This window comes from Ursus arctos, unplaced genomic scaffold (assembly GCF_023065955.2).
Source record: "Ursus arctos isolate Adak ecotype North America unplaced genomic scaffold, UrsArc2.0 scaffold_4, whole genome shotgun sequence".
NCBI classification, from domain to species: Eukaryota; Metazoa; Chordata; class Mammalia; order Carnivora; family Ursidae; genus Ursus; species Ursus arctos.
Genome location: NW_026623056.1, coordinates 47907701 through 47931108, shown reverse-complemented (window position 1 = coordinate 47931108; position 23408 = coordinate 47907701). Strand labels below are relative to the sequence as shown.

At 36.5% G+C, this 23408-nt stretch overlaps 1 protein-coding gene across 16 annotated transcripts in view; it reads left to right on the top strand.

The window, feature by feature from the left end:
- Positions 1–23408, top strand: part of ZPLD1 (zona pellucida like domain containing 1) — a 336172-nt gene that overhangs the window by 142284 nt on the left and 170480 nt on the right. For 5 of the 16 annotated variants that reach the window (XM_044381697.3, XM_057306573.1, XM_057306574.1 and 2 more), the window contains one exon: positions 3713–3773. The exons of the other annotated variants lie outside the window; for them this stretch is intronic. The gene's annotated coding sequence lies outside the window, so the exon portion shown is untranslated. The remainder of the gene's footprint in view (positions 1–3712; positions 3774–23408) is intronic. 16 annotated transcript variants of the gene reach the window in all.

Below are 23408 nucleotides of genomic sequence, written 5' to 3'. Positions count from 1 at the left end.
TCCATTTAAAAGCAACTGTTCTGAATCAAGGAAAACAAAATTAAATAAATTCTGAGAAGGGAACGAGCAATAGTAACAGGCTCAAAACCCTTTTGTTAGGGGATTAAAGCATTAATCATCCTATTATCTGCTATTTTGAGCTTTGCCAAAGTTGCTGGAGGTCGATAAGCATTAGTTCCAATTAAAGAACTTTAGAACTTTCCCTCTTATATCACCCACTGTTTTAGATTGAAAGAAGATGGATGATGATAACATGGTCTCGATAGTCTAATTGCAGCTTCTTTCCATTTTTGCTAAGAAATTGTAGAAAAGGCCACTTTGGATTTAAAAAAATTAAGAGCTTCGTTGTCAGAAAGTATCACTAATGCATATAATTACTATTTTGGATTATCAAGAAGGTCTAAAGACAGACATTTCATTTTAATACTTGCTATTCAATTGCATTAGTGACATTTGCTAATAACCTAAGGAAGTTACCTATCACAGTGGTGAGTTTCAAGCTGTAAAGTTTAGCATTTTGACGTGGGACGCCAACACTGTGTATATTGCACATAAAGAGAGCAAGAATCAATAAACATGTCAATTTAAAAATGTTAAAAACCTGAAATATTCCCCAATAACTCCATTAGGAAAGACAAAATGTAATTGACAGTAGCAGTTATTTCCTGACAGACTGCCCAATAGACTGGTTTGCAGAATCACCACAAGTCACATTTAAAAAGTTGGGAGAATACTGGCAGATTGAGTTGGCAGGTAAACTAATTTTGCAAAGTGGAAAACATGGGTAGGTTAATTCCTGGAGCTTCAAGATATTATTCTTCAGAGATGTGCTTCTTCCCTGATGGATTGAGTAAAAAATAAAAATTTTAGTGTTCTCCCAGCCTTTAGAGAACCTCATATGATTAAAAAAATATTGGAGAGTTAATTTTTCAGACTTTGATATTTTTCAATTATCCCTCAAACATCCTTCCTAGATAGTGAGATGAAACCTCGGTGTCTCATTACCAGATGTTAGGCTTATTTGTGCATACTATTAAAACACTTAGTGGCCAGTTTATTTTGTTATTTGGAGAAAGAAGAAAGATGACTGAGTTTAAAAGTTTCGGTCTACTCCAGTATGGTGCTTTGGCTCATGCAAAGTAGTCTCAAGCCTACCATAGAGATGAAACCATTTGTTGTACAGAGTGGGATTTTATGAGTACACATTTAAAACATTGTTTGATTTTTCTGATTATGAAAATCTGAGTTGAAAAGGAAAAATAAATTACTGAAAAATCTCATCATCTGAAGAAAACTATTAGCATCCTACTTTTATTTTTCACTTTTTCTGTACAGAACTTTTCTGTACATTCTCTCTCTGCATATTCAATTGTGGACATTTTATTTTAGCTTAACATTATAACCTAAGAATGTTCCTATGGTAAATTATTAATGGATATGTGGGTTCTGTTGAGTGGGGGTTCTATAATTTACCTAGCTATTATAATATTATTGAATATTTGAATAGTATTCAGTTTTTCACTATTTTAGTAAAGCTGCAGTAGAAACCTTTTAAGCATGGCTTTTTGGTATTTTGGGTTATTTTTCTAGGGTTGATTCACTACAGTAGAATTTCTAGTCAAAGGTATGATAATATAATGGGATGATAAAATAGAAATTTTAACTGAGGTAATAAGGCACAGGAAATAATATATTCCATAGGAGCTATCAGATAAGTTGTCAAATTTTAAGGAGATTATTAAGCCAGTTACATCTGTCTTAATTATTTTATAACATCAATAGTATAAAAGGGTCATGATTTGAATATTAGAGGGATTTTGGAGTGCAAGTTTTCTTTGCTGTGAGTCTCCCCACTTGCCCTCCAGAGAAATGAACGGGTGTGCCTGCATCTCACCTCACCTCAGATGATTCAGCAATGCCGCTATTGGTTTGGATGATGCATTGGACCAGTTTTTGACTTACACCTGAGAGATCTAGGAGGCGAGTGACTATCTGGCTAAATGCTATGGTGAGGGCACAAAGGTAATTTGAGCTTCCAAAATTTGTCCAGGCAAGGATGTGCGAACATTTCTCATGGGCCACATGTTGGCAGTTACATGAGAGAAAGCCAACGTAGCTTTGTCTTTGTTCCTGTCCAGCAAAGCTATTTGACATTGAAGCAGATTCTGGAGGTTGAAAAAATAAGGGCCAATCCTAAAAAAAAAGTGATATATTTGCTACAGTTGAGGATATTGCCGGTCTCTGAAAGAGAAAGGAGAAAGAGAGAAAACAGACTTGGCAGCACAAGAGAAAAAAATTAGAAGTTTAGATGTGTTGAGTTTAAGGTACTGTGAGAATCCAGATGCAAGTACCGAGCAAGCATTGGAATGCAAGGTCTGACTCGGAGAGGCCTTGATGAGAGATGTGGATATTGGATCAATCACACATACAAGAATGTTGAAGGCTTGAGACTGATTAAAGAGGGTGTACAGTGAGCTGAGAAGAGGATTAAAGTCAGAATCCTGGCTTATAGCTGCCTGGAAGAGAATGAGAAACTAGCAAGAGACTGAGAAAGGAAAACGAGATCTAAGGAGATCCAGGACTGAGCAATGTCATTGAAGCCAATGTGGGAGAGAATTCCAAATAGGCCATGTTCAATATGGAGGTCAAAAAGTTGGATTTTAAGATTCCATTGTTTTTAGCAAATAGTGAGACACTGGTGATTATATCTGGCTAGCCTTACTATAATCTCACTATAATGATGGGGGCAGGAGCCTGACTGCAATGGGTTGAATGGTGAATGGGTGGAGAAAGGGAATCTTTGGGTGAAAACCATTATTTCTAGGTGTTTTTTGTTTGTTTGGTTTTTAGACAGCAAGAGAGAGAGAGATTGAGAGAGGCAGAGGGAAAGGGAGAAAAGGAATCTTAAACAGGTTCCACACCCAGTGCAAGACCCATGCAGGACTTGATCTCACAACCTTGAGATCACAACCTGAGCCAAAATCAAGAGTTGCACGTTTGACCAGCTGTGCCACCCAGGTGCCCCACTCTAGTTTCTTGTTTGTGAAAGCAAGGGAGATATATTTTACTGAGAGAAAGAAAGATCAAGGGAGAGACTTGAACATGTGTGTAAGTTATGGGGAAGGTGTCAGTAGAGTGCAGAAACAAAATATAGGAGAGAGAAGGATTAACTAATGGGCTTAGATCCCAGAGAAGACAAGGGGAGATTTGATTAGAGTCTCCTGGCCCTCTGAATTAGAAACTGTTAAGCAGTCTAAGCTACATAAAGCAAGGAATGCTATGCAACCCTTGAAAAGAATGAAATTATTCTTTAGCATTGATATAAGGCAGTCTCCAATATATATTGAAAATATAAAAAGCAAGGTAAATAGTGTATTCACTATGCTACTAGGGCTATAATGAATGACCATGTGGATTGTATACTAATATGTGAATGATAATCCTTCTGGAATTGTGCATTGCATGGTCCTGTAGGTGAAACATTGCCTTTGCCAGAGGTTACTTTTCAAGTGTTCTCTATGTTCTTTTGTTCTGGTCAATATTCACCAGTCATTTTTTGATCATTTAACTTTTATCTATTTATTCAAGGGTATTCATCAATCAGACTGATGGATCAGATTCTCTGCTCTGCTTGATAACTATGTTTTTAAATTGAACATTAACAAAGTGGCCTTCTGATGATAATTTGATTCTTCATGTCACTTGTTCACAGGAAGAGAGTGTGTTGGCATAATGATGCGAGCGTTTCAGCCTGATGGTTGGGCCTCTCCTAAGTGAGTAAATTGTCACTGTGGTGTATAATATCAGTCCGTGAGAACTTGATTAATGAGACCTCACCCCTCAGAGTCAGACCTACGTTAGTATGCTAACAAAACCATGTATCTTGCCCTGTCCCTGCAAGTTAAAGACCAGTTCCTGGACGTGGTGAATTCATTATGCTCAATTTTACTTGTGCAGGCTCATTGTAGGCAGACAACTGGCCTTTTCTGGTTGATGTTGTTAAAGACAAAATTATTCATGATACTTATTGAGGAGGATAGAGAAGACTTTATTCAAGTGGAGATTACGTTGATATGTTTAGGGACCACCACAGTGGGGTTGGGAAGACAGATGGTTTCAACTCTGAATACAGCATAAGCAAATGGGAATTTAGAGTGAAAGAACATGGTGGGGGTCAACAGATGGAAAATTACTATGACGAAACATCAAGAGTAAGAGGAGACTCTTGCTAAACTGACCTAATAGGATTCTTGCTGAAGGCAGGCCAGGCTGATCAGACATCACCTGGGGGTTGGTGTAGGATGAGGAATCTGATCAGATATTGAGGCTGATCACATACTAAGGATGGGGCATCCTGGCTAAGCTGGCCTCTTGCAGAGATAAACATATAAGACCAAAAGTTAGGGCCAAGTTGAAAAAGAGCTCAGATGAACCTCAGTAGAATTTGGTCAAGGAGAGAATCTTTGTCAATGCCTCTTTGTTACTTGGGCCATTTTCTATTCAAATGCAGTGGCTTGATGGTCTTAGTCTTTTCTGCAATGGAAGGGGGAGAGTCATGTGCATAGGGGCATATGGGACAGTGGAGGGGTGTGAATATGTGGAATGGGGAAGGAAAACTGAGTTGGAACCTGAAAAGTGTTGTCGCCTTAAGGGTATAGCCAGGTTGTCCCAGTTGGCTAAGGACTGTTGCAATTTTTAAGTTCCACATCCCAGGAATTCTTTCAGTTCTAGGCAAACCAGGGCCAGTGGTTACCTTAGGTTCAGCTCACACTGGAGACTGAAAACTTATTAAAAAAAAAAAAAAAAGAAAAGAAAAGAAAAAAATCTGTAGGATTCAGTTATTTCTTCTGGAGGGTTTCAGCAGCCAGGGAGTGGAACCAAGAAGATGGGTGTTTGGGTTGATCCCATATCACCGGGAGGTTGATGAAAAGAGATGATGGGTTGGGGATGTTGAGAGCCAAAACGATTTATGTAGGCTGGGGTTAGAGGTGAGGCCAGATTGGTCACATGTCTGAGTGACACCGTGAGTCTGCCTCTTCTGAGTCTAGTTTCTGTTTCCTGTTTTTAGTTTACTGTTCTGTGCTTACAGAGGGAGGCAACACTGACTGGAAGAGTAGCACATGGTCCTAATCAGGTCATCGTGTTTCTCAATCAGTTAAAGTGTGGAATAATAAGGTCTGTGATCTGATAATACAATTTAGGCAGGCAGGAGTAGGAAACCCTCAAGCAAGAAGAATACCAAGTTAGTGCTCTCCTCATATCCACCCTCCTTCAAGGTTCTGTAGAATCATAGAATGTTAGAACCTGAAGGGCCCTCAGCATTGTTCTGGCCCATTTTTCCCTTGGACATCTGGAAAGGTTAAAGTAATGTTTCCAGTACAGCTGAGTATGTAGAGATTCATTGACATGTTCTCTACTATTGTGAGAGTGATTGAGGCAATCACTAAATGAGCAGTTCAATCTGGTTAAAAAGAAAATGGAAATAACCACAACACAAACTGTTAGCCAGTTTATTGCAGGTCTCTAAAAAATATTGCTTCAATGTTTAACATGTTGATCCACTGTTAAGATAATATCATATTGGAAAAGAGTTATTTTGATTCTACATACCATATAGATGAATTCATACCAGCCATATGGCTACTGCTAAGTGAGTGATCAGTGTTTTAAAGAACAAACTTACTGCTCAATGTTGAATAATCTTGTGATGGCAGAATCTATAGTCTATAGTCTGGGTTGTTATTAAATTCATTTCAGAGGCAATTATTAAGTGTTTATAATTGTGGGATAAGACTTAGATGCTGTAGGACAGAAATCAACAATTCATTTAGCCTGAATGGGTTAGTCTAGTGTGGTAGGCAGAATATGCTCATTCCCCATCCCTCCCCCACCCCTTCCAAAGACGCCTGTGTCCTAATCCTGGGAACCAGTGACTATGTTATGTTACATGGCAAGGAGGAAGTAAGGTTGAAGATGGAATTAAGGTTGCCAATCAGCTGACATTAAAATAGGGAGATTATCCTGGATGGGCCCTATGTAACAACAAGTCTCCTTAAAATGTAGAGAAAGGAGGCAGAAGTCAGTGTCAAAGAGATGCAGCATGAGAAAGCCATTGCTAGCCTTGGAGATGGAAGGGAGCCACCAACCAAAGAATGCAAGAAGGCTCTAGAAGCTTTCTAGAAAAGTCCAGGAAATAGATTCAGAAAGGATCACAGCTGTACTGACTTCTTGCTTTTAACCCAGTGAGACTCATTTTGAACTTCTGACTTCCAGGACTGTGAGATATTAATTTATGTTCTTTTAAGCCACTAAGTTTGTGGTAATTTGTTATAGCAGCAATAGGAAACTAATACAGCAAATAACAAAGAGAAGTGAAGGGGTATCGTGGAGACAACATGGAACAGTTGGCAATCTGGAACATGCCTACCCAACACGTGGCTCATACCCAACTCCAGCCAATATTTCTTAAGGGAACAAAGGCTGCCAAATTTTTCTATGTCTCAAAATAAGGTGAAAATATAGATTTCTATGTGAAATTTACTGTTTCTATTTAATTATTTGCAACTAATCCAAATAAAACAAACTCTTGCACATGGACACAAATAGATATGTATAAGGATGTTTATCACAGTATTGTTTGTGATAGCAAAGAAAAATCAAATATCAGATATGGATATAAATAAAATAAATGTAAATATATATGATAAAAATACATACTTTATCAAAATCAATGAACTATATATTCTTAACATGTTAAGTAAAGATGTAAAACAGGAGGAGATCTATGACATGATTCCACATTTATTAGTGTAAAAATATACCCAGAAAAATAATATATATAGTGTAGGGCTACTTATATGTATAAATAAACAGAAAAATGTGATTAGGAATGATAGCTGAATGGGTGCCAAAAGCCGGGATAAAAAAGATAACAGTAAAAGGGGATATGCATGGGTTAATTACTGTTTATGGGCTATGAATGGATGTACCCCACTCAATTTTGACTGATTACTATGTAAGCCAGAGCAAAAAAGACTGTAGGTCTTCTTAGACCGTGGGTTTCTACTGGGAATACAAAGATAGCCAGGACATGGTCTATTCCTTTCAAAAGTGTCATGGAGAATTGGGGCAGAAAGATGTGTAAATGAGGTAGAATTTTAAAAAATGCAGTTATAAAAGAAGTGAACATTCATTCATTTATTCAATTTCCATTAAAATATTAAGTACCTGCTATGCTCCCAGCAATTTAATGGCAGTGTGTCTGTGTAGTACAAGATTTGGCTGTAAGAGTGGCAAGAGCTGTGTCTATATTCCACCCAACCTCTGCCCCAAGAGTAGCTTCAATAGTGCCATGACAGTTAGCCTTTCTGAGTCTTGGATTTTGCTTGGCATAATGGGCAATAATTCACTGTATGCTTTAATTCCATGTAGGGTTGTGAGGAAAGAAAGGGAAAAGCTCTTGTGAAGTATGAAGCATTCTATAGATAGGAGACACTGTAACCAGGCTTCATTTCTCTTTTTTGGTTTGGTTCACACCCTACGTCCACTTCTCTTCTGACTTGCCACTGCCTTGATCTGATCCAGGCTCACATTGCTGGTGCCCAAGTCACTGCCATGGGCAGTTAGGCTCCCTGCCCCATTTCCTTTTAATTTGGCTTGTGATTTAAGCAAGACAGACATTCTTAAAATACCTCTTTCATCACTAAGTCATAAACTCTCAAGGGAAGGGATTTAGATGCCTTCCTCAATCTTGTGCACATTATAGGAATCCCACAGGCTCACCTTAGAAATTTCCTCTTGTATCTGTTTCCAATATTTCCATTAAATTTTTCTAAATTGCCTGCTGTGGTGAGGATGTGGTCATATTTTCCCTTTGTTCTAGGCAATTCCTTTATCCATGTTTCACCAATTGAAACGATCTTCTCCCCTGCAGGCAGTTACAAAGATTCATTTGTGGGAAAAACTTGCCTGGAATAGAAGTATGCATGCTGTGATGTTTCCTGGAAAAAAATTTATTCCTGATAATAGGCCTCAGAATATCTGCCTAATTCCCACTGATACACATCTGTTCCATAAACAGACATCTCTTTGGAATCAGTGGGATTTTAGAACAACTCATCAAGGAAATATGAAAATCAGGTTGGGGGCAACTTTTCACTTTAGAACCAAATACCTCTATCAGAATGATAGAACGACCCATATGTTGGGATTTATTGGCTCTTATCAACAATTTAAAACCATAAGCTTCTGATGAAACATTTACCTAAAAGTTATGAAGAGACTGCTCTGCTTCATTGTTGGAGTTCTTGAATATTTTTGGTGTTAAAGCAGTGCCTGATTATAGGAGGATGTTAGCTATAAACCGAAGTTGTTTCCTGGAGGGAACACATTTTGCAATAACTCCCATTCAACTGAAGTTCTCTGTAAACCAAGAAAGAGTTGAATTCCTCGTATTTACTTTTTATTGTTTGAAAATTGCTATTGCATTGCAAGTGTTATAGATGTTTGGGGAAGAAGAATGGGGCATTATTAGAAACATCCCTGGGGCATAATTTAGCATTACTTGCAGGAGATGGAAGAAGTGGCTTCATACTGAAAAAAGCAATGTCTGAGAAATATTATCGGTAACATGCTACTAGCTCTAAAGGCTGGACTGATTAGAAGCAGTAGGGGTTTGGCTACATAAAAACAGCATTATTCGAGCTTGTGGAAAGAAGGGAAACAGGAAGTAGCTGTATTGGTAAGGTAGGTTGTACTGGGGTAAGGAACACATTCCAAGGAATCTCTTAAAGGGCGAAAAAAGCATTAATAAATCCCTTGCAGAGTTGTTACACACAGGTTTATTCTCCCAAAGGACTCAGTGTGTTTATGAAGTGTAAATATGACCCAAGGACCTCTGGGGTATTCTGCAGGTGGGAAATATTATAAAGAGAATAAAATCACTAAAGTTTGACTCACCTCCCGATGGATAACGTTGAAAGTGAAATTAAGACTTGAATACAGATTATTATTGTTGTTGTTGTTTTTCCCATGGAAACTCTTTTGTTGCCAAATGTGACATTCGAAATACATTTTTTTGTACCAATTGAGCATTCACTTCACAAAACATTTTAATTATAGTCCTGATGGTCTTCCTATGTTTGTTCTGACAATATAGATTATTTTTATCTCAAAATAGTTGGAAGGAAAAAGAAATTAACCTCAGTGATTAGGGCAATAAAACATTATTTGATTTTTGAGATCATACCTTTTAGAATCTGGGTTAATTAAAAATGTTTTTACTTAAATTCGTTTTTTTAAATTATAAAATGTAAGCCATGCATTTAGTAAAAAATTCAAATAGTGCATGATTAGTTTAAAATGGAAAGCAAAGATATCTATTTCTCTGACTCCTGTTCCCATGTCCCAGATGTTAACCACTAACTTTCTTTCATATGCTTTTTTTTATGTTCCTGTTAGGTCATTTTACTGGGTGTAAGCAAGAATTACATAACATATACTCTATATCCCTTTGATCATACAAATTGAGTGATTATATGTATACTGTTTTACACCTTGCATTTTTTACTCACCAGAATATCTTGATCATCTTCTGTCCAAATCAATGCATTTAGACATTTCTTTTCCAACAGGGTATGTTGTTCTGTTTTGTGTTTTTACTGTAATTATTTAAATAGTTCTCTATTGATAAACATTGAGATTGTTACTCCTGCCATGTGTGTGCACGTGCACGTATGTGCATGCATGTTAAAACAAGCAATGCTACAGTTGATCTCCTTATATGTGTATTTGCACACTTATGTGAGTATACTGGAGGAAAAATTCCTACTTGTAGGATTTCTTGGCCGAATGGAAAATGTGTATACTACATTTTACTGGATATTTCCAAATTGTCATACAAGAGGATGTATGGGCATCTGTTCTCTAACAAAAGTGCAGAAATGAATTGGTTGTTAATCCCCTCAGTTAAATTGTGTGTTATCAAACTATTGGATAGTGAGCAATGGTATTCCATTGTTATATTTGTATATCTTAGTAAAGAGTGAATTTGGGGATCTTTACGTTTGTTTCCATTTAAGTTCTTTTTCTCTGAAATGCTAGTTCATGTCTTTGGACTAATTTTCTAATAGATTGCTTAGTTATTTCTTATTGATTTATTAATCTTTTTTATAGACTAAGGAAATTATTCATCCTTCTCTCATATGTCTTAAAATACTTTTCCTAGTTCTTTGCATTTTGACTTTGTAATGATTGTTTTTTGCACACTGAATTTAAAAAGTTTATATGCCAATATGGATCAAATTCTTCTTTTAGGACTTCTGGTTTGTTTGATGTTTAGAAAGGTTTCTCTCTCTGTCTCTCTTTTTTTTTTTCTCTGAGTTTATAAAAATATTCAGTCACATTTTATTTGAGTTCTTTTACATTTTAACTCTTTTTACATTTAGATCTTTGATCCACCTAAACTATATTTGATAGTAAAGAATGAAGTAGAGAATTACTTTAATTCTCTTTGCAAATGACCACTTTTTTGTCTGAGCTCGCTTATAGAATAATTTATTATTTCCCTAATAATTTGTCATTTCCATGTTTATTAAAAATAAAATTCCCATGTATATTTAGCATTATTTTCATACTGTCTACTTTGTCCCTTTCATTCGCATGTATTTTTCTATGCTAGTGCCAAATAATTTCAATGACAGTTGCTTTAAAGCATGTTAACTAGTGAGGCTAGTTACCCTTCATGACTCCTCTTTCATGGAATTTTCCTAACTAAACAGGTGGTTTTTCATTTTTCTAGATGACCTTGATCATCATTAAGAGACACTGAAAATAAGTAGGATTACATTGATTTATAGATTAATCTGGGGGAAGAATCAGCACTGTCATAATATCGAATTTTCATCTTAATCTTACAAAGTTCTTGTGAAATATAATTTTAATCTTCCCCTTTTTCTGCTATTGTAAATGGTATATTTTCTTTAACTGTATTTTGAAATTTTTAGTGTATTTAAAAATTAGATTGTATGTATATGATAGACTGGCTATACATATGAATAGTTATTATCAGTCTATCAATCTATCATCTACTTTTATTTTTTTGTAGCTGCATTATTCTTTGTAATGAGTTTGAAAATTTGTCTCCTTTTTCATGCTCCGGAAACTTTAGCCTCAGAATTCTGTTTTTTGAAGGTTTAATAAAATTCAAACCATCTGGACAATAATTTCATCTACATTTCAAATGTATTTTCATGGTATAGAACAATGTATCCCTCTGTAATTCAATTTCTTTTTTCATGTTTCTGTCTCATATTGTAAATTTTGTCTATTGTTTATCTTGTTCAAAAATTTTTGTTTTTATTGGATTTTTGAAGGGATCAGCTCTTGAATATATTTTCTTGCCTAATTTATCCTTTTCCTATTTCACTCTTATTATTTTCTTCTTTTAATTTTCAAGTTTTTTGTTTCTTTCCTAACTTATGGATTGAATTATCAATTTATTTTATTTTTTTCCTTCCTTAGTAATATATTTTAAATTTTTAAAAATATTTATTTGAGAAAAGGGGAGAGAGAGAAGAGAGAGCATGAGCAGAGGGAGGAGTAGGGGGAGAGGGACAAGTGAACTCTGTGCTAAGCCCAGAGCTGGATGCAGGGCTGGATCTCAGGACCCTGAGGCCATGAGCTGAGACAAAATCAAGAGTTGGATGCTTAACCAACTAAGCCACCCAGGTGCCCCTCTAGTAATACATTTCAGAATATGATTATTCTGTTAAAGCCTTGCTGGAGTTGTGGTTTATAGGTTCTGATGCGTAGGGTATAAAAACAGTTATTTTTCCAGTTAGGCTACAATCTAAAATTTTGATTTTAAAATTTTTTTCAAGTGGTTGGAGTTTTTTCATTTCTCCTTTTTTTGTATTATGTTTTTGTTTTATTGTATTATGGTCAATGAATAATTTCTGTATTATTTATACTTTGTGTAAGTTGTTGTGGTTTTCTCTGTGGCTTAATATATATTCAGTTTTGGACATGTTCCATGGGCCCTCAAAAAAAAAAAGATGCATTCTCTTTTTGGGAGTTATAGAATTCAGCGAATCATTCATTCACTCACTCAGTAATTTATAAATACATATTTATTCCTTTTCAATATAAGTATTTATATGTGCCAGATTTCATTCTACACAGAAAGGATGGTAGAGTGAATAAAACACAATAAATCTCTGTGTTTGTAGAGCCTTCATTCTAGTAAAGGAGACGGAGAGTAATCAAACAAAAAAAAATACAGATACATTTTCATGATTGACACGTTCTTTAAAGAAAAGTTAATTAGGTAAGGAGGTGTGGAATGGCTGAGGAGGTGGGAGAGTGCCATCTGAGGGTCCTCAGCAGAGGCCTCCCTGAGTGGTGACATTTGAGCAGGAGCTGGCAGAAGTGAGTGAGGGGGAAATAAGACATGAGGGCACAACAAGCTGGCAGAGGAGTAAAACTGGTGGCGATAAAACCTAGGTACCAGAGGAGAGCAGCACCAAGGTCCATATGACCAACATGGGGTGAGTGAAGAGAAACATGATAGGAAGTAAGTCAGAGAGACAGGCGGAAGCCATGATAATTAGTTTGGAAAGCGATTAGAGATTTTTGAACCAGAGGGTTACACAATCTTACTTATGCTTTTAAAATGTCACTCTATTGTCTGCCTTATTATGATATTAAGTATTCTATGCATCTTTACTTATTATACTTTTGTCTACTCAATTTGTAAGGCTCAGAGTGTTGGGTAAAGGCTCCTCCTACAGTGGTTCTTTCTGTTTGTTTCTGCCTTGCATGCCAGGCTTTCTTTATGTGCTTTGATGCTCTTAGTTAGGGTTAAAAGTTTCAAGCAGATTCAATCTTCACTGTGGATTGTATTTTTATTATTTAAAGATCTCTTCCTTTTTCCGTGTAATGATTCTTGTCCTTGAATTCACCCAGATATGTGTTAATACAGCAATGCTTGCCTTGTTTTCACTGGCATTTGCTTGGGTTGCCTTTGCTTAGCCCTTTTTCTAAAAAAAAAAAATTCCGAGTCATTTTTTTCCTCTACATTTACCTTTGTCATACAGTCAAATAGTTGGATTTTAAAATCCCATCTATTTTTATCTTTTGCTAAATGATCTGTTTTTGTTTGGTGTATTTTTTTTTTCATTTTATCATTAGATTAATACTCTATGTTTAAGTATTTGGTGGTTAGCTTTCTAAGTTCATACGTACTTTTAAGTCAACTTCTTGACTTCACATGGTTTGTTCTGAATAGTCACTTGGCATTTGTAGAAGTTGACACACATACTTCTCGACTGACCACTTCCCCTCTTAATAATTTGCCTCCTTTAAGAATATTTACATTCTGAAACATGTGGGTGGCTCAGTCAGGCAAACATCTGCCTTCCGCTCAGGTTATGACCCTGGGTTCTGGGATCCAGCCCTGCATCTGCCTTGGGCTCCTTGCTCAGTGGGAAGCCTGCTTCTCCCTCTGCCTGCAGCTTTCCCTGCGTGCGCTGTCTCTCTTTCACAAATGAATAAATAAAATCTTAAGAAAATAATTTTTACATTCTGCTCTACAATTCTATTCCCCTCAGTTATTTAAACATTTCCAGTTTCTTCATTCCACAGAAAATTTCCTGAGCTCTTTACTTTAATTTTTTTTGTTTGTTTTTACTCAAACAGTTAAAAAAGTTTCCAGAAAGCCTGAGAAGTGTATTGTATTCTTGCTTTTCTCGTAAGCTCTATCTGTTGCTTTTATACTTATATAAAACTTGGCTACATATACCATTTTAGGGTCGAGTTTATTTCCCATAACAGTTTATAGACATTGTTACACAGAATTGGGAAACTCTTCCCCTCTTATATCTTCTTCGTCAATATTAATATAAGTACCATGTTCCTTGCTGTGTCTCTTCCTGATCTATCATCTTCTCTCTGATTATGTGCATCTTTTCATCTTCTTAATCCTGTTCTCTCTGACTATATTTTTAAAACTGTCTTCTAAATTTAGGTGCTTTTCATATGGTTTTCATTTCTGTAATGATTTTATTTCTTTTTTTTTTTTTTTTGGCTTCCATTTATCATCTGTCAATTCTTATTATCTCTCCTTTGTGGGGTTTGTGTGTGTGTGTGTGTGTGTGTGTGTGTGTGTGATCTTTGAGTTCTTTTTTATCCCACAGTCCAAGTTAACTTTATTTGGAATTTACTTTCTTTGAAAATTTCTTCTTTCTTTGAGATGCTTTTCTGATGTTTAGTTTTTTTTTTTTTTAAGATTTTATTTATTTATTTAAGAGAGAGAGAGAGAGAGACAAAGATAACGAGAGAGAGCACAAACAGGGGAAGGGGCAGAGGGAGGAGCAGGCTTCCTGCTCTGGGAAAGCTCTGGGCTCTACCCCAGGACCCTGGGATCATGACCTGAGCCAAAGGCAGATGCTTAGTGGACTGAGCCACCTGGGCGCCCCTGATGTTTAGTTTTCAGCTAACGTTTGCTTTTTATATTCTTTTCTAACTCGTCTGTAATACCTCACTACAGATCTTGTGCTGATTCTGTGGTTCATCTTTGAGTGAGAGGGCCTGGATGTTGGCTGTCTATTTGCCCAGTGATGGTGTGTGTGGGGGTGGGAGGAACAATCTGACCCTGGATTGCAGTCTCACATGCTTTCTTACAAAAGCCTCTCTAACGTCTTCCCTCTGAGGCAGTTCTCTCCCCTTAGTTTTTGTGTCTTTCTTCTTTGGGGATCATGGGGAGGTCCCTGTGGGCTGCAGGGGAGGTTGGTGCGTCAGAAGTCCTTCACGGGCAGTCTAGCATGTATGTAAGTCTGCAGGTCCCGCTGCCACCAGCACATGAACCCAGTTACCACTTACCATCTCTGCTATTCCCTGACATCTCTCATCTGCTTATGAGGCACTCTCATTGTTTTTGGCAACTGTTCTTCCTGGTTTAAGGCTTGGATTTGTGCATTCTCAGTTTCATTAGGGACAATTTTTCTTCACATTTTGCTGCTTTCAGTGTGCTTTGGGGAGGCCCGGTAAACAAAAAACCACTTATTCCTCTACCTTTAATTGGAAATCCCCATACCAGAGGTTTATTGTTTTTTATGGTTTTTTTTTTTCAGTGCAAAGAAATCTCATTAAGAATTACTTTAAAGAATTCACAGTGACTCAATTGTGTGCAGAAGTCATCAAAAAAATAAATTCACTAGGGCATCACCCAAATCACTGAGAAGACCAGGGGTTTCTAGCTAGCAGTAGTGTTCATACAAGCTCATATTCCCAGAACATTTATTACTGAATCATGAACTCATAAAATCGTGGGTTAGCATGTGTAAAAGCAAAGTTTGGGATCACACTGGCAAGTTTTAATTTCAGTCCAATTAGTTTCAACATTATGTAGGAGGGAATGAGCAAGTCATTGACATCTTTCCTAGGGAAGTCATTTGATTAGAACTCTGTTTAAGAAAGATGGATTGGAGATAGAAGAGAGGAAAGATTAACAGAGAGGAGATTGGTGAAGAGGCTACTAGAGTCACACTTTTAGAATTTGTATCGTTTCTCACTGCTTTAACCAATCCTGAGTTAAATAAGGAATAAAAGATGGAAATATTACTTATATTTTGGTGAACTCTCTAGTGTAAATGATATTTTTCACAGTGCTTCTGCTTCCCCATTACTAAAATACTGCAAATTCTAATTTTTAGTCTGTTATAACTGATAACCATCTGAAATACATGTAGACTATGGACCAAGGTGACAACATAGGAAACTCCTGATACTCCTTTCTCCCACTGACACACCAAATTTGTAGCTGTACATGGAGAAATTCCCTCAGACAGAAATCCAGAAACTAATTGAGTGACTCCTACACATTGGGAGACTGAGAGAATACTCACCTTGAAATGGGTCAGAGAAGCTAAGACACACTCCTGCCCTAAACTTCACCCGTCAAAACAACAGCACCAGACAGTTGGGAGAGAACCCCCAACTCCCACATTCTCCATAGAGAATAAAGGGTTTGAGCCACACATAGAGTGCCCCAATTTTTAAGGCTGCCACTTGAGACATAGGCCCCCCAAATTACCTAGTTCTGAAAGCCAGTGGGGCTTGTGTTCATGAGTCCCACAGGCCTATAGCAAACAAGGACAGTTGTTAACAGGCATGCAAATGCTCACTGTAGCCATCCCCTTAGGGCTCAGTGCAGAAGGAGCAGACAAAAATGCCCACTGTATATTGCTAATATACCAATATGCCAATGTATACTGTGGATACATAATATAAAAAGATACAAACGTGATATCAAAAACATTAAATATGGGGAAAAGGAGAGTAAAAAACTAGAGCTTTTGCACGTATTTGAAGTTATCAGCTTAAAATAGACTGTTATAACCATTAGATGTTTTAAATAAGCCTCATGTTAATAACAAAACAAAAACCTATAGTAGATAAAAGATGAAAGAATCAAAACATACTACCGCAGAAAATCATAAATCACTAAAGAAGAGAGAAAGAGGAAGAAAGCAAGAAAGGTACTACAAAGTAGTCGGGAAATAATAAAATAGCAATAGCAGGTCCATATCTGTCAATAATTACTTTAAGTGTGAATGGGCTAAGTTCTCGAATCAAAAGACATACAGTGGATGAAAGGATGAAAAAGGAGACTTAATTATATGTTGCCTGGAAGAGACTGATTTCAGCTTTAAGGATACACAGATTGAGAGTGAAAGGATAGAAAAAAAAAATATTCCATGCAAATGGAAGCCAAAAGAAGGCAGGAATAGCTATACTTAGACAAAACAGACTTTAAAACAAAGACTGTAACAAGAGACAATGAAGGTCATTATATAATTCACAAGAGGATGTAACATTTGTAAATATTTGTGTGCCCAACACTGGAGCACCTCAATATATAAGGCGAGTATTAACAGACCTGAAGGGAGAAATAGACAGCAATAGAATAATAGTAAGGGGCTTCAGTACCCCAGTTTCAACAATGGGTGGATTTTCCAGACAGAAAATCAGTAAGGAAACATTGGATTTAGGCTATACTTTAGACCAAATGGTCCTAACAAATGCATGTAGAGATATATCTTCCATTCAACAGCAGCAGAATACACATTTTTCTCACATGCACATGGAACATTCTCCAGGATAGATCATATGTTAGGCCACAGAACAGGTCTGAGTAAATCTAAGAAGATTGAAATCATACTAAGGGTCTTGTATGACCATAATGTTATTAAATCAGAAATTAATTACAAGAAGAAAACTGGAAAGTTTACAAATATATGGAGCTCAAACAACATAGTCCTGAAAACCAATGGACCAAAGTGGAAATCAATAAATATATTCACACAAATGAACATGGAAATACAACATACCAAAATTTATAGTCTGCAATGAGACAGTTCTACGAGAGACATTTATAGCAATAAACAGCTACCTTAAGGGAAAAGAAAGATCTTAAATAAACAACCTAATCTTATACCTTAGGCAACTAGGAAAGGAAGAACAAACCATGTCCAAAGCTAGCAGAAAGAAGGAAATAACAAAGATCAAAGCAGAAATAAATGATGGGAGTGAAATACATATAGTGATACATCTATTAGTGGTATATACCTACTTTGGAGAATTCACTGTTAGATATTGTGGAGAAGAAATACAAAGTTGAATATTGTTTTACCCTTGAGAAGCTTTCATTCTATAGTGTGGTAGGCAGGATAATGGACCCCTAAAGATGACCACATCACAATCTGCTGAAACCCGTGAATATGTAAACTTACGAGGCAAAGGGACTTTCCAGATGTGATTAAGGTTAAGAATTTTGAGATGGAGAAATTAACCTGAATCTTCCAGGTAGGTCCAATGTTATCACACGAGTCCTTAAAAGTGGTAAATCTTTCCTGGCTTTGGTCAGAGAAAGATATGATGATGGAAGAAAGGTCAGAGAGATAAGATATTTCTGGCTTTGAAGACAAGGGAAAGGACTCACGAGCCAAAGAATATAAGTGGATTCTAGAAGGCATAAAAGGCAAGGAAGTGGATTCTCCCCTAGAGCTTCTAGAAGGAATGCCACCCTGCTCTTGATTTTAGCCCAATGAGACCCATATTAGACTTCTGCCCTGCAGAACTGTTGGATAATAAATTTCTGTTGTGTAAGCCACTAAGTTTATGTTAATTTGTGATGGCAGGAATAAAAAACTAGCTATAGTAACAAAAATTCTAATATATATATATATTAGAATTGTGGCACAAAATATGGCACGTTCCATATTTTGCCAATTCAGTTTTCACAATTTGGAGCAAAATATGGGAAGTGCCATAGAGACATGACCAAAGCTCTTGAAGATTTGAGAACAAAACAGGGATTAAGGAGGACTTCAAGAAGGAGAGGATATTTGGTCTGAGTATTTGAGGTTATGTAGAATTTCAAGAAATAGAGATGAGGAAGACAAATTCCAGGCAGACAGAATAGGATTAACAAAGGTAAATAAGTGTGAAAATATGTACTGTGTTTGGGGAAAAGGTGGATAGACCAGTATTGTGGCACAGATGATTGGATTAATATTGCTAAAATATTTCTTTTTATTGTTGGATATTTTTACTGAATCACAAATTTATAAAATATTCAGAATGCAGTGATATAGAGAAGCTTAGACTGGAACCAGATCATGAGAGATTTTCAATTTTAGGCAGTCTATTATTTTTACTTAACATACGTTAATATTAATATATGCATATATTAAAAACTTATTACTGTTTAAAAAATGTAGAGACTTGGTCAAAGTTTGCTTTAAAAGGGAGAATTGGTTGGAGAAGGAAGAGGAGAAAGATTAATTGGCAGGAAAATAGTTAAGGCACTGATGTTGTCTAGATGAGATAGTGGCATCATCTAAAAAATAGCATAGATACCAGTGAATTTTTGCAATCATTTTCCATAGTATTTCTGTCAAAGAATATTACTCTATGGTCAAATTTCCCTATCTTGTGAACTTTTGGGCATATGGGAAATATAAGAAAAATATGCTTTACATAAGATTATATTTACAAGCAATTTAACTAAATCAAAACACTGCTTCAATGACTGGTAAATGAAGCTGGTATATCCTTTTACCCCATGCTGACATAATTCTGATCTTCAGAGCCTGCCTGCTTTCCTTATTGAACTGGGAAGAGAATTCCTAAAATTTCTACTGTCCTTGGTTTGGTCTCAATCCTTCCCAACATTGAACTATGACCCCTGGGTTGGTTCTATCTTCACCATGGTGAGATCCATTATCTGTATCCCTAGATGCTACCTGCCTCAGTGGGCAACTTGTACTTCAAGGATCTTGAAAACTTGCCAGTTTGTCTTGGAGGAGTAGCAATAATTTCCCTGAGTTTGCTTTTGCTCTATGAGACTTTCTTCTTACCAATTCTCTCTTGATCTTTCTCTTATTATCTCCTGTTTTCCATGGAACACTTCTGACCCAAACCATTCCCCAAACTCTGTTCTTTAGGCAACTTCTCAGAAGCAACAGACTTTAGTTTTATTTTTACGGTGTCATTATAGATGGGAAACATTGTGGAGTGGGAGGATAGGCAATTTAATTGGATTTGGATGAGAGTGAGTGAGAGGAATAAATGGAGGGTAAAGATGGTTGGGATATGCCAGCCTGGGGGCCTGGGAGAACGTGATTCATTAATAGATAATGAAAAGTAAGGAGGAACTTGGCCATGTTGAATTTGAGGCTCCAAATGCCTCATTTAAGTACAGCTGTACATCAGTCATTTAGAAATGGCAGGCTGGCCTGGCAGATACAATGAGTCTGCGGTAAAATTTGCTGATGGACATATAGGAAGGATAATTCTAGAAGTGAAAATATCTGAACAGAGTGAGTTTAAGAGGATACATGGAGAAGGAAAGAGGACCAAAGAAAAAAGTCATGGACAGTTTGCTTTGTTCATTATCGACGATTTTCCTTCTCTTTTGTTGGTGAGAAGGCTAGTTGACTCACTGAGCGCGTCATCCTGGCCAACTTTTAGTAACTGGAAATCATTGTTTTACTCTTGGATCCACTGTCTTTCTCATTGGCCTAGGGTGTGAGGATTTGACAAACCTAGTCTCTAGTGGTTTATCTCATTCAGTGTCACTTTGCACTAAAATTAAAAGTCCCCAACCTGAGCTGCATATCCCAAGCATGTATTCTGCTTTTATATCATATCAAAGTTTCTCCAAGTTAATCCAGAGAGGGAAAACCAAGTATTCTTTTCCCCTTCTGAGTCTATGGCAATGAGCAGAAATGAAAGTGTAGTCTTTGTGAATTAAAAAATGATCTGCACCCATATTGGTATGCTCTGGGAATACTTCGATGCTTCCAAATAGCTTTTGCTTGAATATATTTCTTTATAGTAATGGCTATCTCAGCTGCACCCATGTGAAAAGCTTTTAATTTGGTTAAATTTATGCTAGGAGTTGTTGGAAATTAGAGCTTCGCAGGGGTTCCTCCCCTCCTCTCATTGTAATTCTCATGCGAATTTGTCCCCTGCAAAGTTATGCAGCTCTCCATCTGGCCATATTCATAAGCCATCCTTCTAGTAGAACTTTGATAAAATGCATCAGCTTCCTTGGAATTAGATTAGCATCGCAATCGGAGAGTTTTCCGGGCTTTTCCTGCTGACAGGAGATGAAAGCCTCATAAATAAAATGCTGCTTTGTTTGCCTCTGTTGTGATGGACCCTGTGGAAGAAGAAGGCAATTAGGTCTAAACATCTTTTCATTTTTTGTTACAGATTTCTCTTCTTCCGTGGCTTGATACTAATGCCCTCTCTTCCAGTGTTGTCCACTGTAAATGTTATATAATAGCGCTGGAAAGTTAACTAGCACCCTTCAATCTAGCATTTGCTTCTTCTAACTACTTGAGAAATCTCAGTGGAGGATGTGGGTTCTTTGTGCTTCATTATCAATTACCATCATTCTAGATAAGGTAACACATGGATTAGTTGATTTTCTCCTCAGAATTTCATGTCCCCAAATAATCAATAATAATTGGCAGTGTATTTGGAATGAAACATCATAATGAAATCTGGATGTTAGACTGAAAGTAGATACTCAAGTCTATGTCTTTATTTAACACAGGTTAATAATTTATAGATGACATTTAAGCACGTAAGACAATCTGGGACATAAGATTAGGACTTAGGCTTCATTTAAGCTGAGCTATTACTGAATAAAGTTATGACATGGGACTTGATTTTATCAGTATGATGTTGTTTGTGACTGTTCTACTTGTGTATTAAAATGATTTTGAGGTAGGTGACCTTCTTCTTTTTATTGATATAATTGTGATAAAGTTATTGGTCATAATAATTTATATTAAGAATAAGGTGGTTAGGGTCCATAATATTTGAAGAAGTATTGGAGTCAATGTTTCCGGAGTCAAAGTTAAAGAGATTCAGGGAGAGAAAGGGAATTACGTGCTATCAAAAACAGAATACTGAAGGGCATCATAAAGAAGGGTAGCAAGTTTGGGCTGGAGTTTAACTACACCTGATACCTTGGAAAATACCTATGATTGAGGGATGGGGATGAAGACAGCTTAGTAATAATCAAAGTCAGGAAAGAGCTGTTGGAAAGCATGTGGAAATGGCACTAGAAATAATTTTGTGTCATTGAAGTGAATTCAAATTTTTCATTTTGGGATAATATGGAATTCTAAACTTTTTCTAAAAAAAAATTTTAAATATGATATTTGTCTCATTGACATTCTCAAGACTAATGTTGTCTCTTCCAAACTACTTTCTACTTTTCAATAACTCCCATTTATCTTCCACACACCTTGAAAACAATTTTAAACAAATTTTAACAGAAAATAGGTTATTATATTTTCTAAAGTACAGAGAAATTTATAATGCATTACTTTGAGGACTTCCTAAAGTTGAACACTATTTCAGGGAAAAGCAATTACCTAAGAAGGTGGTTAAAATTTCAGGCCATATTTGATCAACAATTTATTCCTGAATTATGCTGCCTAGTGGTAGAAAACCAAGAGTAAGTTTTCTTAAAATACTAGCTATGATTTCGGGAAACTGTCAGTCTCATCATGTTTTTATTATGGGAAAGGATCCTAACTGCAACAGAAATAAATTAATAGACAGGAGCCATATGGAACTTTATCTATTTGCTGCCAAGAAATTGTCTTCTGTTTTAAAGACCAAAGACATCCAAGACATGTAAAGAAATGTAATCCTTTATAAGCAATGATGCATTTGATTGAGTGACATTGATTGGAAATATGGAATGCATATGGAATGTTTATTTTTAAGAAATTATTTAAATATACTGATTGTGAATTAAATGATCCCAAATGGATTTTCTGATCATAGGATTTTTAAATTTACTTTTGGTTAGCTTTAGATTTCCATCCATAAGCACACTTGAAGTTGGACCTTTATTGTTAACTTTTGTAGGATTGTATGTGTGAGTGTGCATGTGTGTCTGTGTGTATGGTGGGAGCAGTTTTGTGTTTAAACTGGAGAAAGCAGTGATTTTATATTTTGTAAGATATTTGAAACATATGAAATTAAGGTTGAATAAATTGGCCCTAGTAACTTACAGTAGGTTGAAATCACAACATGCAACCGAATATCAGAATCAAATAAATTTTAAGAGCCTTATTAAATTTAATATGCTAGCTCCTGATATAAAAATTACAGACTGAAGAACAGAGGAACAAATGGGTCACAGCTCCATGTGAGACAGTAGTGTTCATAGTGTAATAAGGCCAAGAAGAAGACAAGTCTGAGCAGGCAGGCTCAGTTCTACCTCTGAGAAAGGTGCATCTTTTTTTGGGGAAAAATGGAGGCTGACAAGAAGTCATCAAGCAAACTCAGTTTTTCTCAGAAATGGAAGACCTGACTTAGTTCCTACATTTGTTCGATAATTTGTGGTAGTTGTGTTTTTGTTGTTGTTTTTACAGAAAAGTACACGTCGTATTTGTACAGCTATGGTTCAGGTTGGAGATTGCTGTGTAAAGAGAGTCTGGGTCTATGGAGAAGTGAGAAGTGGTCTTAGTGTAGAGAAGTGTGGGTATGCTTTCAAGAAGCAGAACCAAACAACTGACAAATGCATAGTGGAGGAAAAAGAAACACAACTGTAATTTTGCAGGATAGCCTACATGTTTTGTGTGGGAGCTTAAATTCTGTTATCCTCTGGCTGTGGCCATCCTTGCAGCTGTGGCCCCTCTACTGTCACTCTGACTCTCATAGGTCTTGGGGAAAGTATCACTCATTTTGGTGAGGTTTTCTTTTCTCTGGTGGTCCTTGCTTTTCCTCCTAACTTCAAACAGTTTAAGGATGGGCACTCTCCTCGTTGCCTTACTGGTCTTTCTTTCAAGTCTAATAAAGTGCCTCATTCTTTGTGT